Source organism: Egretta garzetta, unplaced genomic scaffold (assembly GCF_000687185.1).
Source record: "Egretta garzetta isolate BGI_Z169 unplaced genomic scaffold, ASM68718v1 scaffold74, whole genome shotgun sequence".
NCBI classification, from domain to species: Eukaryota; Metazoa; Chordata; class Aves; order Pelecaniformes; family Ardeidae; genus Egretta; species Egretta garzetta.
The window spans coordinates 1,783,030-1,796,649 of NW_009259427.1; the positions used below are offsets into that span (position 1 = coordinate 1,783,030).

At 39.7% G+C, this 13,620-nt stretch overlaps 1 protein-coding gene across 1 annotated transcript in view; it reads right to left on the reverse strand.

Annotated features, from left to right (window-relative positions):
* The window catches only part of LOC118452099 (trafficking protein particle complex subunit 9-like), a 48,242-nt gene that overhangs the window by 20,268 nt on the left and 14,354 nt on the right, over positions 1-13,620 (reverse strand). The gene's annotated exons all lie outside the window — the stretch shown is intronic.

Below are 13,620 nucleotides of genomic sequence, written 5' to 3' on the forward strand. Positions count from 1 at the left end.
CATACCTGCAAACCCCCTCTCTTCTTAATTGGCCATCCGGGTGGCAAAACCGTTCCTCGCTCAAACCCTGCGACCGTGCTCCAGCCCGCTGAGCGGCTGGAAAAATGAGCAATGAGCAAGTGCCAACTTCTGTCCGCTTCTCTTCAGCTTTTAAAAGACAGATACAATTATGGAAAAATCAGTGCAGTGCAGTGGCTGATTAGGTATCTTTTCTAAGAATTATTTGCACAAGGCTCTGCGCGCAGACCGGCCAGAGCTATCAGCTCATATACAGGAACAGTACTGTGCCTGCTCTACCTTCTAGAGCCCCACAGACGCAGAAGCAGAGCAGAGAAATCATTAACTCCTCACCCTCCGTGGCAGGCAAAGCGACACGGCATTGTCTGACAAGCTCTGACTGGCGCAAGCTTTCAATGGTTTATATATTTCGAGATTACGCGTGTACGTTTGATACACATCATGGAATGACTAAGGAATGAAAAGATGCTGTAAAGCATAGGAAGTTGCCAAAGTTGACAAAACTGATGCTAAAAGTCTTCAAAATTCAACACATGGAAAGACTGTGTGGCTTCCCGAGTTGTACCTCTGAGGTCATGTATCATTTGGTGGATTTACATGAAGTCATACTGACTGCACCTTGTTTCCTCCCAAAAAACACAAATAAAAGGTCCTCCCAGTCCCCATCACCTCTGTACCCACAGGGACGAGATTTTTAACTTTATAAAAATCCATGGATTTACGTTACCTAGGAATCTGGCAAAAGGTATTTCATACAGTTCTTATTTGGTGGTGCAGGAAAATGGAGCTGTTTTTCTTTTTTAAAAAATCAAAAAAAAAAAAAAAAAAGAAGGAAAGGAGAAAAATAGCTTTTGCTGTTTTGAACTGATCCAAGACATGAGGCTACCCGTTTCATATGAAAAGGCAATTTTCCTTGCAGTCTTAATACAAAGACTGAGGGTCAAGGGGTCCTCGTTGCCATCCCAGTCCCAGAAGCAGTTCTGCCAAAGCAATAGCCCCAGGAGGGCAGTATTTAAAAAACGTCTCCTGATGCCATTTACATCATTACCGCTGTTTGGACGAGTATAGCCTTCAACCTGTGGATATGGGATATACCCCCTAGTGCTAACTTACCCCCAAACCCAGAGAGGTTTTATATGTATCCTCATCATGTAAACCAGAAGAGGAGGGAGGATCATTTTGTCCTGATCCTTTCTAAACTCCTAAAGAATCTGAAGTTTTCAGCGCACAGGAATGTTTTTCCTGAAATTTTCAGGTCTCTAGCAAGAGTTTGGGCAATGTTTTTCCATAAATATTTTTGAAGTACGAGAGTGAAGAAAAGCTTATGAGCTGGTCGGGAAGTATATAAAGCAAAGAGTGACATATAGGAAACTGTTCCCAAGAGCATTTGCGATTTCAGCAAGTACAGGGCACTGGGAGTTAACCACTCTATTATGTGGTTTGTCTTTTCCAGCATTGATTTGTGAAAAAGTCTATCTTTTATGCACTTGCAATCCAAACAAAAGAACAAATTAAAGGAACTAAGCATACAAACCATGCTGGGCAAGAGAGCATCACAGCCAAACGCTGCCAGTAATCTATATTCACATTGTATTACATGAACTGACCCAGAATTAACTATGGCTGCCCTCTCCTGGAAAACTCTCTAAAGCAAATGAAGTTCTCTCTCATCCATTTCCATTAATGGCATTAGCATGCTTAGTGGCAAGACCACAGGAAAACATGACAATTGGATAAACAGTTATGAAGAAGCAGTAACAAGAAACAGTAGAATGGAACTCTTTTTCCATAAAGGTCCCAAGTGAATATTATAGTCCCCCTTGCAAACCAGGGTGTACAACTGAGCTCACTCAGAGAATACAAACTATGGGGTTCCTGGCTTAAAGTTTCAGAATGGATGTCAAATGGCAGGATGGGAGTGAAAAGAAAACAACTTGCAGTTGCTTCCTAGAAGATCTTCACAAACAGACACCTGACCATGAGCTTTAGGAAACTTCAGTTGGGAATCTTAGTTCCCTTGAGGTTCACTGGTCGAGCACTTGCAACACGAGCCCATGTGCTCCAAGACAGGACTCAGTGCTGGCACCAGGCTCAGCAGATCATAACGCAAGAGCCTGCTGGTATGTGGTTATGCACATCCTGAGCGCTCCTACTTCAAATAAAGGTGGTGTTCCCAGATGAACTGAGAACAAATGAGGATGGGGCAAGGAGGAGACAGCCACTTGCACTACATGCAGGGGGAGAAGCAGAGGACAACCAGCCCAACCTGGGGTAGGTGATTCAGGAAGGGAAAAGGTGCATCAAGTCTTCACAGATGTTAGTATCAGTCAACAAAAGGTCCAGACCCATAGTATCAGATGTTATTGCTGGAATACAGTATTAGTGCAGGTGGCTTCAGTTCCTGGTCCAGAGCTATATAAGCACCTGTTAATATATCAATTGTGGGCCTTTTCTCTCAAGAGATTTCTTGCTTGAGCCCACTCAATAAGAATCTCTTAAAATTCTTTCTTGAGAAATGACAGACATCATAAGATGGTAATTTGGGAAGATCACTGGCCAAATCCTAGTTATTACTTCCTCCATAAAGGTATTACTGAGGTTCCTGAGCCGTATCTAGTGATAAAAGCACATAGCTACACCCTAATACAGTAGAAGCAGATGAGATTTCATGACATTTAGATACCAAATTGGTCAGTAGAGTATCTGTGATCAAAATAAATGAAACAAAAATCAGAGGTGAAAAATTATTCACCTTCACAAGAGGTTTGACTTTGAAGGGGTTCTAAAAATAGCATCAATCTTAAGCTTTTATCAGAGTAGGATAATCAGTTAAAGTGAAGCATCTAATTCAAAACTATAAAAAGCATTTAAAATCTATCAAGTTAACTTTGAGAATTTTAGAAACTCGGTAGTAAATATCTACAGATGTAGAACTTTGCTATCTTTTCTGTTTTCCTCTCTCTACTTCGTTCCTGACCATTTATTAATGCTTCTTGCATTTGCCTCTGACAGCAACCAACAGTGTACCAGACACTGTATGAAAACAGGCAAAATCTCTGTCCTGAAGTAATCAGTTTGTCATGTAATGACCAGTGAAATTTCCATGTATGCAAAGAGCCCTTTCAGATGCCATATATTGAATTTGCCTCGGTAAAAAGGAGCTGTAATAGAAAGCAGATGCTCCACAAGGAGTTTGCCAGTTGTTGAATGAGGTGCAGATGTTGAGCACTGACATTCGACCTTTCAGTATAAAGGGAACTTACTCCCTGTCTTAAAAATACTGAGCCAAGATCTTTGTTACCATAAAATGCAGTAAGTTAACGTTACTTTCCGGTTTCTTACATGAGTACAGAAGCAACAATCCCACAAAACAAAACACTGAAAAATGATAGAAAAATAGTGGAGAATTGTCTTTGACAGGAAGGATCAATTCCAATTGTCTTTAATGACCTGAATCATATAAAATCCAACTGAAGCATCCATCCTCTTGTTTTCCCAATTTTATCTGTAGCTAGGCTCCATTTTTATATTCCGGAGCATGGCAGCCTCAAGTAAAAAATGCTGTGTAAGAGCAAAGGTCCATTTCCTCTGACACATTTCTTTGAGATCTCATTTAAATTAATATCACTATTTTCTCTCTAAAAAGTAGGATAAAAAACTAATAAAATTGTTAATGACTTGAAAATCAGGCAAGCTTGACCTACTCTTACTTAATTTAAGCATTTGTCTAAGAAAAGAAGCCAGTATCTGCCACAGTGTGCCAACACTTGTTACTAGTAACAACCTGAAGATCAACTTCTCAAAGGGGGACACTATCTGGAATTAAATATTCTCTCACATCAAAGAACAAATACCAGTAAAGACCAACATGAGATCTATTGACACTTACAAGTTTTATTTATTTTTTAACATCTCAGTTATTCAGCAGAATGGACTGCTGTCTTTACCATCCCAAAGCACCTCATTAAGCGATGAGTTAATCAAGTATATTCTGCTAATGAGAAAACATGATTCAAAAAATTCAGAGAATTGAGAATGAGGAAAAAATTTAACAGACCAGTCAACCTCTTTCCAACCTAGGAACATGCCTGTGGTTCATAAAATGTGAGCTGTAGTTTGGTTAACAAAATATAAGATGTAGTTATGTCTTCTGCGAGTGAACAGTAATTAACTTGGTCAAAAATTCTTAGGGGTACCTTCTGATAGGGATCTATAGGGCTATTTTCTAATAAATTTTTTTTCCTGCCTACATTTTGATAGTGTAGAAAGGAAGGGTCTTCCGGCTTTATGACTCAAAAGATAACTGCAATTAATATACATGTCCTGTACACTCTGTACGGTTTTGGCATTTGGGCCTCCTGCATTTATTTTAAATTTGGTATTAGGACCTTGCTGAACTCATGATATCTCTAATTATCCATGTATACATCCGCTAGGTTTATAGAGAAATACTCACACCAGGAATCAGGATCATAGTTAAGATAGCTAATTGATTAACTATTATTTGCTAGTAGCTATCTACATATACAGCTACATCATACACTTTTTATCACGTCAGCTTCCTTTGCCCATTGACCCGCTTGAGAGTCAGCGTAGCATTTTAAATCCTGGGCGTTTTCGTATATGTTCATTCTTGCCCACAGCTCACTACGTACAGAATTTTCTTCCAGATTATGCCTATCTAGAAGGACTCCATCCTGTGTCAGTAACAGCTATTCTATGCCTAAAAGTACAAGGTCTAGTTATATCTGGAAGGTTTCTACTTGACACTGAGATGGAAAAAAGGCTACATCTGCTCAGTCAGCCTTTCCCCTGCAAATGCAGTATTTCACGCACGTATTTTCTTGTGCGTTGCGAATCCAGAGAATCACAATAACCCCCCAAATAAATCTAAATATTTGAAAGACATCATGGCAAAATCACGTTGGAAAATCCATCTGAGATCAGCATGAGGTTCATTTTCTTGCAGCCCGCTAAAATATGCGCACAAATCTTTGGTTTGTGATCTGTTTTGCCTGTTAATAGCACTGAGCAACAATTTACCTTACCTAGACTTATCATCCTATCAAAACAGTCCTAAATACTTGATTTCTGTATGAGAATATGCGTTGTGTGGGACTGGGGACTGCAATCTTCTCTTGGATCATTTGCAAGCACGGCTCTTTATTGCTTGGCCATAGTGTGAATTGCCATCAAAGCCAGCAAACACCATTTCCCTGACTGCCCACTCGCCAAGCCCTGGGTAGAATAAAAATATGACACAGACTTTATTGAGAGCCCTGGAAAACCACCTGCCATCTTTGGCTCTGACAGCTGAGCGATTCCTGCGGGGCAGTCACATGAACGGCCTTTCTGTTGAGATTTCCAAGGGAGAACAATACAGCTGTTAATTAATAAAATAGCTCAAGTTGGTCTGCAGGTTGTTTATACTAATGAGCAGAGCTGGTATTATGATTGCTGCTTTTCAAGTTACCACACCACCTTGCAGAAAGAGACCGGTAGCAAAGAAGATAACGGTGATTATATGGAATGAGTCCTAATACTTCAGAAATGGTTATTATTCAGAAAGATCCCTTGAGTGAGGGGGAGACAAAAATTCATAAAAATTTGTTTACTTGTCTGCTTGGTTTCTCTTCTATTTCTCTACTTTATCTTCACTACGTAATTGCCACAGGTCTGTTAAATTGGCAGCACCCAAACGGACGCCTCAGAAATGGTTCCCTACTTAAAGCTGTTACCACATACCTAGCATACCAAAAATCAGTGAACACTACGAATTAGACAGTTAATAGGCTCAAAGAAAAAGACTCAAAAGAGCTTAAGCAAAGCAGCAAAGCAGCCTGGCTTTATTTCCTGGACCATTGCTCTGGTCCCCTTTCTTTGGATCCTGCCCCTGAATGCCTATTCTCCCTGCAAAAAAAACAGTTGCAGTTGCTACTTCTGATGGTCCTTAGAGCTCTGCCCTCATCTCCATCCAAAATCACGGCCTTGTTCTTCCTCACACTGCCCTGCCGCCAAGGTTGGTCTCAAATGCTCTTTTCTCTCCAGCCTTCCCCTAAAATGCCAATTATACATGTGATGGCCTTTCCAAATAAGACCTCTAGGTAGCAATGCAACCTTACATCCCACGGCACTTCCAGCACAACGCTGGGGACACTACTAGAAGATAACAGCTTAGGAGGTGACCAGAAGAAATGACCACTATTTCTTTTTCTGGCTATTGCATACCCTTTCATAGCAGAGTTCTCCCAGACCTTCTTTCCCCAGGCTTGCAGATCAAGCGTTTTGCTCACTTGTTGGACCTGCTAACTTCAGTGGGGCAGCAGAGGTCTCTGCCTTATGCCCACATAGTGCTGACAGTCACGGGTGCTCAGATCCCACCACATCCAGGCGCTACTGCATTACAGTTTCATCATCTTAATACAAGTTCCCAGTGAGAATCAAACTCAGCTCTTCAGAAAGGCACATTTCTCAAATTCACTATCAAAATTCACTTTTATTGTATTATTGATGCCATCATAGCTATTCAAGGAAGAGATTTTTTATTTTGCATTTTTTTTTTTGTCTCAAAAATTACACTAGCAATGAAAACAACTAGTTTTACTAGTTCTTTGGGTGGCAGTGCAGAGAACAGTCTTAGCACTTCTCTCCCCAGCAGGTAGAGATGGAGAAAAACAAAATCTCTCTTGGCTTCTTGGCTCTACTGGAAAAAAGCTATAGATGTTTCTTGCAGTACAGCTTTCTCAGGTAATCCTACATTCAAATACAGCATACTTTCTTCTCCATAAATTCCTTCCAGTCCCACTGAAGGAGCCAGATAAAGCAAAGGACAAGGAATAGCCAAATTTTAGATTGAAAAGAGAGCTAATCTCCATCTTCAGGTCGATGATTGCTCCATGTATAGTAATTCTTCTAATTTATCCGTTCCAGTTGCAACTTCAAAATAATGAGACTTTCACCATATCCTCTAGGAAATACCTTCACAGTTCAATAGATCTTACTGTCAAGTCTCAGTCTAAATGTTCCCATCTTCATTTTATCCCATTATGCTTAGTTATAGCCTACATTCTAGCCTCAAAATAATTCCACTCCCACGTGGGGTTGGTATCCTTCTAATATGTCCAGCCTCCACTACCCTCTGGCATAGGAAGACATTAGAGAAAATATGCAAGAATAAATTAAAATTGTCAGAAAAAAACCCAATGAATGTCAGATAATTTAAAAATAAATACAATTAGAGCCATTAAAAATGAAGAAGGCCTATTAGATTACTGAATGCATCCCTGAATACAGGATGTCTTAAATTAATCTGATATTAAATGTGACCTAAGCCAAAAGGTCAAGAAGAATCTTGTGAATCTTCTTTAATTTAGAATTTCTTGGCCTTTATACAATATGTCTCAAAATGCCAATACAGCAGCACCTGAAGGTGTGTTAATTTCTCAAAAATTGAGTTATTTCTTTTTTTTTTTAAAGAAAATTAAGTGCTTCGTCTTACAGCAAACTTATCCCTAATGTGAGGATCTTGGACAGGACTTCACTGAAGTTACCTGTCAAGCCTGTGCCTTCTTCAAACTGAGGGAAATATTGCTGTGCCTGTCTGCAGTCAGGTAGAACTGCTGCATCCAACCTCATTTGAGCTGCAGTTTCAACAAACACATGTGGGAATGCAGTACTGGAAGAATATTTGATTGTGTTTGTTTACCAACAGTGTTGAGCCAAGCATCTTTGCCTGGCAAAAAAAAAAAATAATTGATTTTAATAATACCATAACTCCGATAGGAACTGTGTTACAAGAAATACCATTTCAGGATATCAGAAGACAGATGGTCTAAATGAAACAGCAATACATCAAAATCCCAAATCTGCAAGTCTTGTGAAAGTTATTTTGAAGGGAACATAAACTTAACTACATATTCCAAAAGTCAGACCATGTAGCATGACTGTGATCACCAGTGGCCTCACTTAGGTTTTCTTTCAGTTTTCTTTGAGGTTATACCTGAATTAGCTCAAGATACAAGTAATTTCATTTTTTTCAACAGAGAACCCTCAAGGAAGAACAGTAAAGTTGTTCCTAAACTTTTTAAACCAATAAACCACAGTTAATCTCCAACACATCTAACAGGCTTCAGTCTGTTACAGTCTGTATATATTTTTAAACATTTGTCTTAAGGATTGAAGAGTTGCTTTGAAAATAGAAGATATCTCAGTCTAGAATGAACTCTTTCTTTGACTGATCTTGATTCACAAATCTAGACTCAAGAAAGTATTTTTTTTTGTAACAAAACGCTCTGTTGTTGGGTCAATTAAAAATAGATTCAAGAGCAAATAAGGTTCCTTAGCAACTTAAACAAATCAGGAAAAACCACAGCCATTGCTAACCACTAGGGGAAAACCCAAGTGCCTTGCCTCTTTGCTAAATTACCTTGTTTTATTTTATTATCCGCCTCTTCAGACCTGTTATATGAGAGACATTTGCTGACACACGTAAATGATTTCAGTAAGGATGCTCTCATTCTGCTCACAAGGCACAGAGGAATCAAGGCAGAGTTCAGGTCTTCCCATTTGCCTTGTTCCTGGAAAACTTAAGGCTCAATGGGCTTTTAGTGCTGAGTTGGACCTTCTGTCCTCCCTTTTGCATAAGCACACATAAAAAGATATTTCAGTTTCATTCCTAAACACTCAAAATGTGTAATGTAATGACTTCCCCTGTCCTGCAAGATTAGAGGATATCCTACATCTCAACCACAAAACAATATTGATAGTCTAGAGAAAATACCGTTATGTTTTGCTTTGTGATTCTTCAGCACCTGGTTTAAGATGGCCATTGCTTACCTATGGTTTTATGACACCACGAATAGCAAGCTCTTAAATAACAATACTCTGGTTTTCAAAGAAAAACTAGCGGCTACAGCAATAATTACGACAACTTTTACTTGGAGACTGCAATGAAAGAGCTCTGATAGTGTTTGAATAAAGAAAAATCCTTTCATTCATGATGATAAAAGCCTACAGTGTCCAGAATATCTTTAAAAAAAATATTTTTTTTTTTCAAGATATGCCCGAGAGGCTGTAGCTGGAAGCCTATGCCCTGAACACAAGTTCAGATGCTCACCAATCGTTGGACAATCAAAGGGATCAACTCAGATTTCCTGAATTTTAATATAGGGCCAATTAATTTTTGCAGCCACCCCTTAAAACAGGTCTGACTGGTGTAATTTGGATAGCAATTCCAACTCATTTGGTTCTGATTTTGCAAACAGCATCCTGAGTCATGGGCTGTGTTTAAGAACCTGCGTTCACTGTTGCCCACACACTGCAGGAAAACAGCCTACATTTTTTTTTTTTTTTGGTCACTACAAGTTAAGTGATTGCTAACTTCATATTAAGGTGAGAACTCAGATATGTGTATGATCTTACAGACTCTGGGGAGAATCTAACTGGCAAAACCAGTTGGGAATGGCAAAGACCACAAAACACTGGGAAGAATCCAGCCACAAGTTTGGTTTATGACAATATATTTTAGAATCTTGCAAATATTTATCTTCTTTTCTGCTGGACAGCCAGGTTGAACCAGGTTTTGTATTTTTCTTTTATTATTTTTTATGTGAATTCTACCTGGAGAAAGGAATAAAAAGAGCCCTGCTAATACACAGAAGCTCAGCCATCCTATATATCACAGAGGTTTCTGCCTGTGAGAAGTAGCATGTTTCTTGAATTTGTTCCTAATCTTTCTTAAGAGAGAAAGATGATTGTATCACATTGCCAACAGACCAAAGCAGAACTGTGCCGCTGATACATGGTCCTTCTTTGTGCAGCACGCAACAGCTTTCCTCCGTTGTTATATTGTATACACAGCATCAGCAGGCTGAAAAGTTGGTGAACAGAACGAATCCACAAAGCCCTGGAAATGACGGCAGTGCTTTCCATCACCTGCTGCATAACGAAAAGGTTACTTTGCTTCGGTGTCCTTCAGCAGGCTTTTGTATCATTAACCATTAGACCACAAGGACTGATAGGAGAGAAGCAGGTGGTTCGTGCCTTTCTCCTATCTTTTTGCCTGTTTTCCAGGGGATGGTTGTCTTTTCACCCTCCTCCTTAGCAAAATAACTACCTGTGCTCTGCCCGCCTGTGGCTCAGGCTTCAGAAGAATTTTTAGATGTTACATGAAGGCACTTTTATACTAAGAGCTCATCAAATGAAGTGTTTAATAACTAGTATAAACAGGCTATCTAACTATCACTCCAGACTTAGAAGGCCAGCCTTTGGGGTTTTTTTTATCATCATAGCAGAAAATATAATCTGGTATAATTATTATTATTATTAAACACAGCTATTAACAAAAAACTAAATTATTTTCTTTTCCCAACTAAGGAAGCCATAGAGCTTCCTTTTCTCCAGTGTTGTACCTGCCAATACATAAACACCACCACACACTTCACAGTCCTGTTTTAAGTGATACTTCCAATTTTTAACCCTTTCTTTTAAGGCTTAAATTCATTTTTAACCCTGTAGAGTTGAAAGCTCAAGCCAAGCTGCAGACGATCTGACCGTCACGCAACAGGGAGAGGTCAAGGAAACATCGTGCTGCAAAATGGTGCTCTTTTTCCCCCCAAAATGCCTGGTCCTAGTGTTGCTACAGGTTTTACATGGAAGACATGAATCCAAGATGTTGATCAGCTGCAATTATTTTCAAGAATCTACATTAAAACCAGAATTTTCAAGGGTAACACAGAGTAGAAGGGTGGTAGAAGATTTTCGGTCCACCTCAACTTTGAGATGGATAAAGCAAGCTTCACCCTCCCTCCTAATCTGCTTTATAATCATGCTTGCACAGGGATGGGGACTCAACTGCTTCCCTGGGCAGCCCATTCCAATGCTTGACAGCGCTTTCAGTGAGGAAATTGTTCCTAATATTCAATCTAAACTTGCCCTGGCACAACTTGAGGCTGCTTCCCCTCATCCTATCACTTGTTACTTCTGAGACGAGACCAACACCCACCTCGCTACAACCTCCTTTTGGGTAGTTGTAATCCTGCCCAAGCAGCCAGTGTGCCAAAACAACATGGGGAACATACAGCAGCGGTCAAAGGGAGGACCAGATCACGACCCCACCGATGCCCTGTAGGTTTACCTCTGGATAAGCGTCCCATTCCTATCCATTAAACAAAAAGGTGGAAGGGAGGTGCTCTGAACACAAATAGCAGGGCAAAGAGAATATTCCCCTGTCCCGATGTTAGATAAAGGACATTTTTCCCATTTCTCCCATCGCTTCTGGCATTTGCCATGAACATTAAGCTTGCGGTGGAACATCCTCACTGTTGGTGCTCTCAAATGCTGACCACCCTGTTGTTCATTTTGACTAATAAAAATGAAAGCAAGCAGCACACCAAATGTATCCAGCAGTTCTATATTGCTCACAAATTCCTCCAAATTAACATCTCATCCTCAGTGCAATGATCTATAATTTTACAACCCTCCAGCAGCAAAATAAGGCACTATTTAGAACATTCTGTAAAGTTATTTTGCATCAAAATAACTGCACATTTGAAAAATGTGTTTTCAATCCCTAGGTGAGTTTTATCCATCTGCCACAAAAACACATCTAAGTCTTCAATTTAGCTGATCCTCACCTATACAGAAGTATTTTAGCTCAAGTTTGCTATTTGTAAAACGAGACCATGATGAGGTAGTAGGAAGAGAGGAGCAGATTTCCATGCAGTGGCGTATTTAAAGAAGGGGTGTGTGTGGGGAAATCCCATTATTTTAGTTCCCCAATTAAGCTTTTTTGTTCTGTCTCTTGAAATACCTCTATTCCCAACCCCCTGGTGTGCTTCAAGAGCTGCAGGGAGAAACTTGGGTTGCACAAGCATGGGCTGTACAACTCAGTTACCAAGAGCTGAAGGAAACTCTTGTCCTCGGACAGCATCTCTGAGGTTTCACCATGACTGCTGCCTGATCTAACTAGGGAACACACAGCATCTTTGTGACAATTACTAAAGAAAATAATTATGACATGGCCGCTGTCTTCCTTCAGATGGAAAAGCAGCAGAAAATGACAGGAAACAGAACTTGGATGGGAGATAATAAAACTGCCTTTGGCAAGAAAGGAGAAAAAAAACCCAATTCCAGGAGAAGGTACAATTTTCTTGACTGGAAAATGAGGAAAAAGTAGCACATTGCAAGCTAAAAGACCAACAGGAAAAGAGTCCGTTTAGTCATAAATGAGCCATAGACTCACCATAATAAAGTACAGCTTATGCTTGCAGACAGCTGCCTATTATAGTTTATTATAGAAAAAGAGCCTTTAATGGGTGCCACGGTACGGTTCGTGGCTGCCCTACTGTCACACGTTTGCCCTCAAGAGATACCAAGTGACAATGCATTAACAATCCTACACCTATTAATGTTATGAATTAATTTTCTTTCAACACGGAAACCAATTTAAATCACTGAGAATGCTTTGAAGTCCCCATAGGAGTTAGTCTGGTGGTTACAACAGGGAACTGGAAAGCGAAACTCTCTTAATAGCAGCCCCAACCTTAATCACTGATTTGCGGCAAGAATTTAATCACGCGACTTAGCCACCCTGCCTCAGTTTACTGATGTGTGTAATATTAACAAGCGGCTCAGGAGTAATCAAAATATGGCAGACACTTCACAAAACAATGAAGGCGATCAGTATGGCACTGACGCAACACAGAGGTGCGAGTCTTAATTAATGTTTATAAAGTGCCTGAAGAACTTGAGAGAGCGGGCGCCGAGGGAATACAAAGTATCATTACATTTATTTTGCAAAGAGGTACGAATACGTGATTATAATTTTATTCCCCACGCAGATTTACATGGAGGGCTTGAGCACAAAAGGAATTAAACTTTTTGACACCTTCTCTACAGCGCAGGTTCATTATCGGAGCAGTGTATCAAAAGTAAGGGATTTAATAACTCGCTCTTAAGATCAACTATGAAATCATACCCAAATCTTCACTATCTTCAAGCAATGTATAAGCAAAAAACCACATGTGACAAAAGTGGTTTAAAAGTTAGGATTGGTCTGTGGCTGTTATAGCATCGCACAAGCCGAGTACCTTCAGAACATTCATTTACTGTAGGAGCTGTAATTTCCCCTGTATTTTGATTATCTTGACATTTTCTAATCATGAGAGTTATAAATTTTAAAATAATATGGCAGGCTTGATAGGCTGCAGATTCCCCCTCCCCAAGTGAAGTTACGTTTTTTATTAAATGTTAAATTGCTTTTCTCCGAAAGGAGACTTGTAGTTTGGTTAATTTTAGCTTTTTGAATGCTGCCACAGATTTCTTCTGATAATACAGTGGCCTGAGTGACAGCAGAGATTTTTCTTTTCAATATTTCTGGATAAATATTGACCGAAGATGCCCATTCAGTCTTTCACCATCGAGATGAATTAGTTGGGGCACAATTACAGTAGGTTTTTTTTCGTATAGTGTCTAGTATGACTCAAAAGTTTCTAAGCTGAGCTTAGAATTTGCACAGATTTTTTTCCTAAGCAGCTCTAGTGTTTTCAGGTATCATAGGTAGGGTCTGAAATTTGGCTGGGCAGGAACAGTTGCCTGCATGTT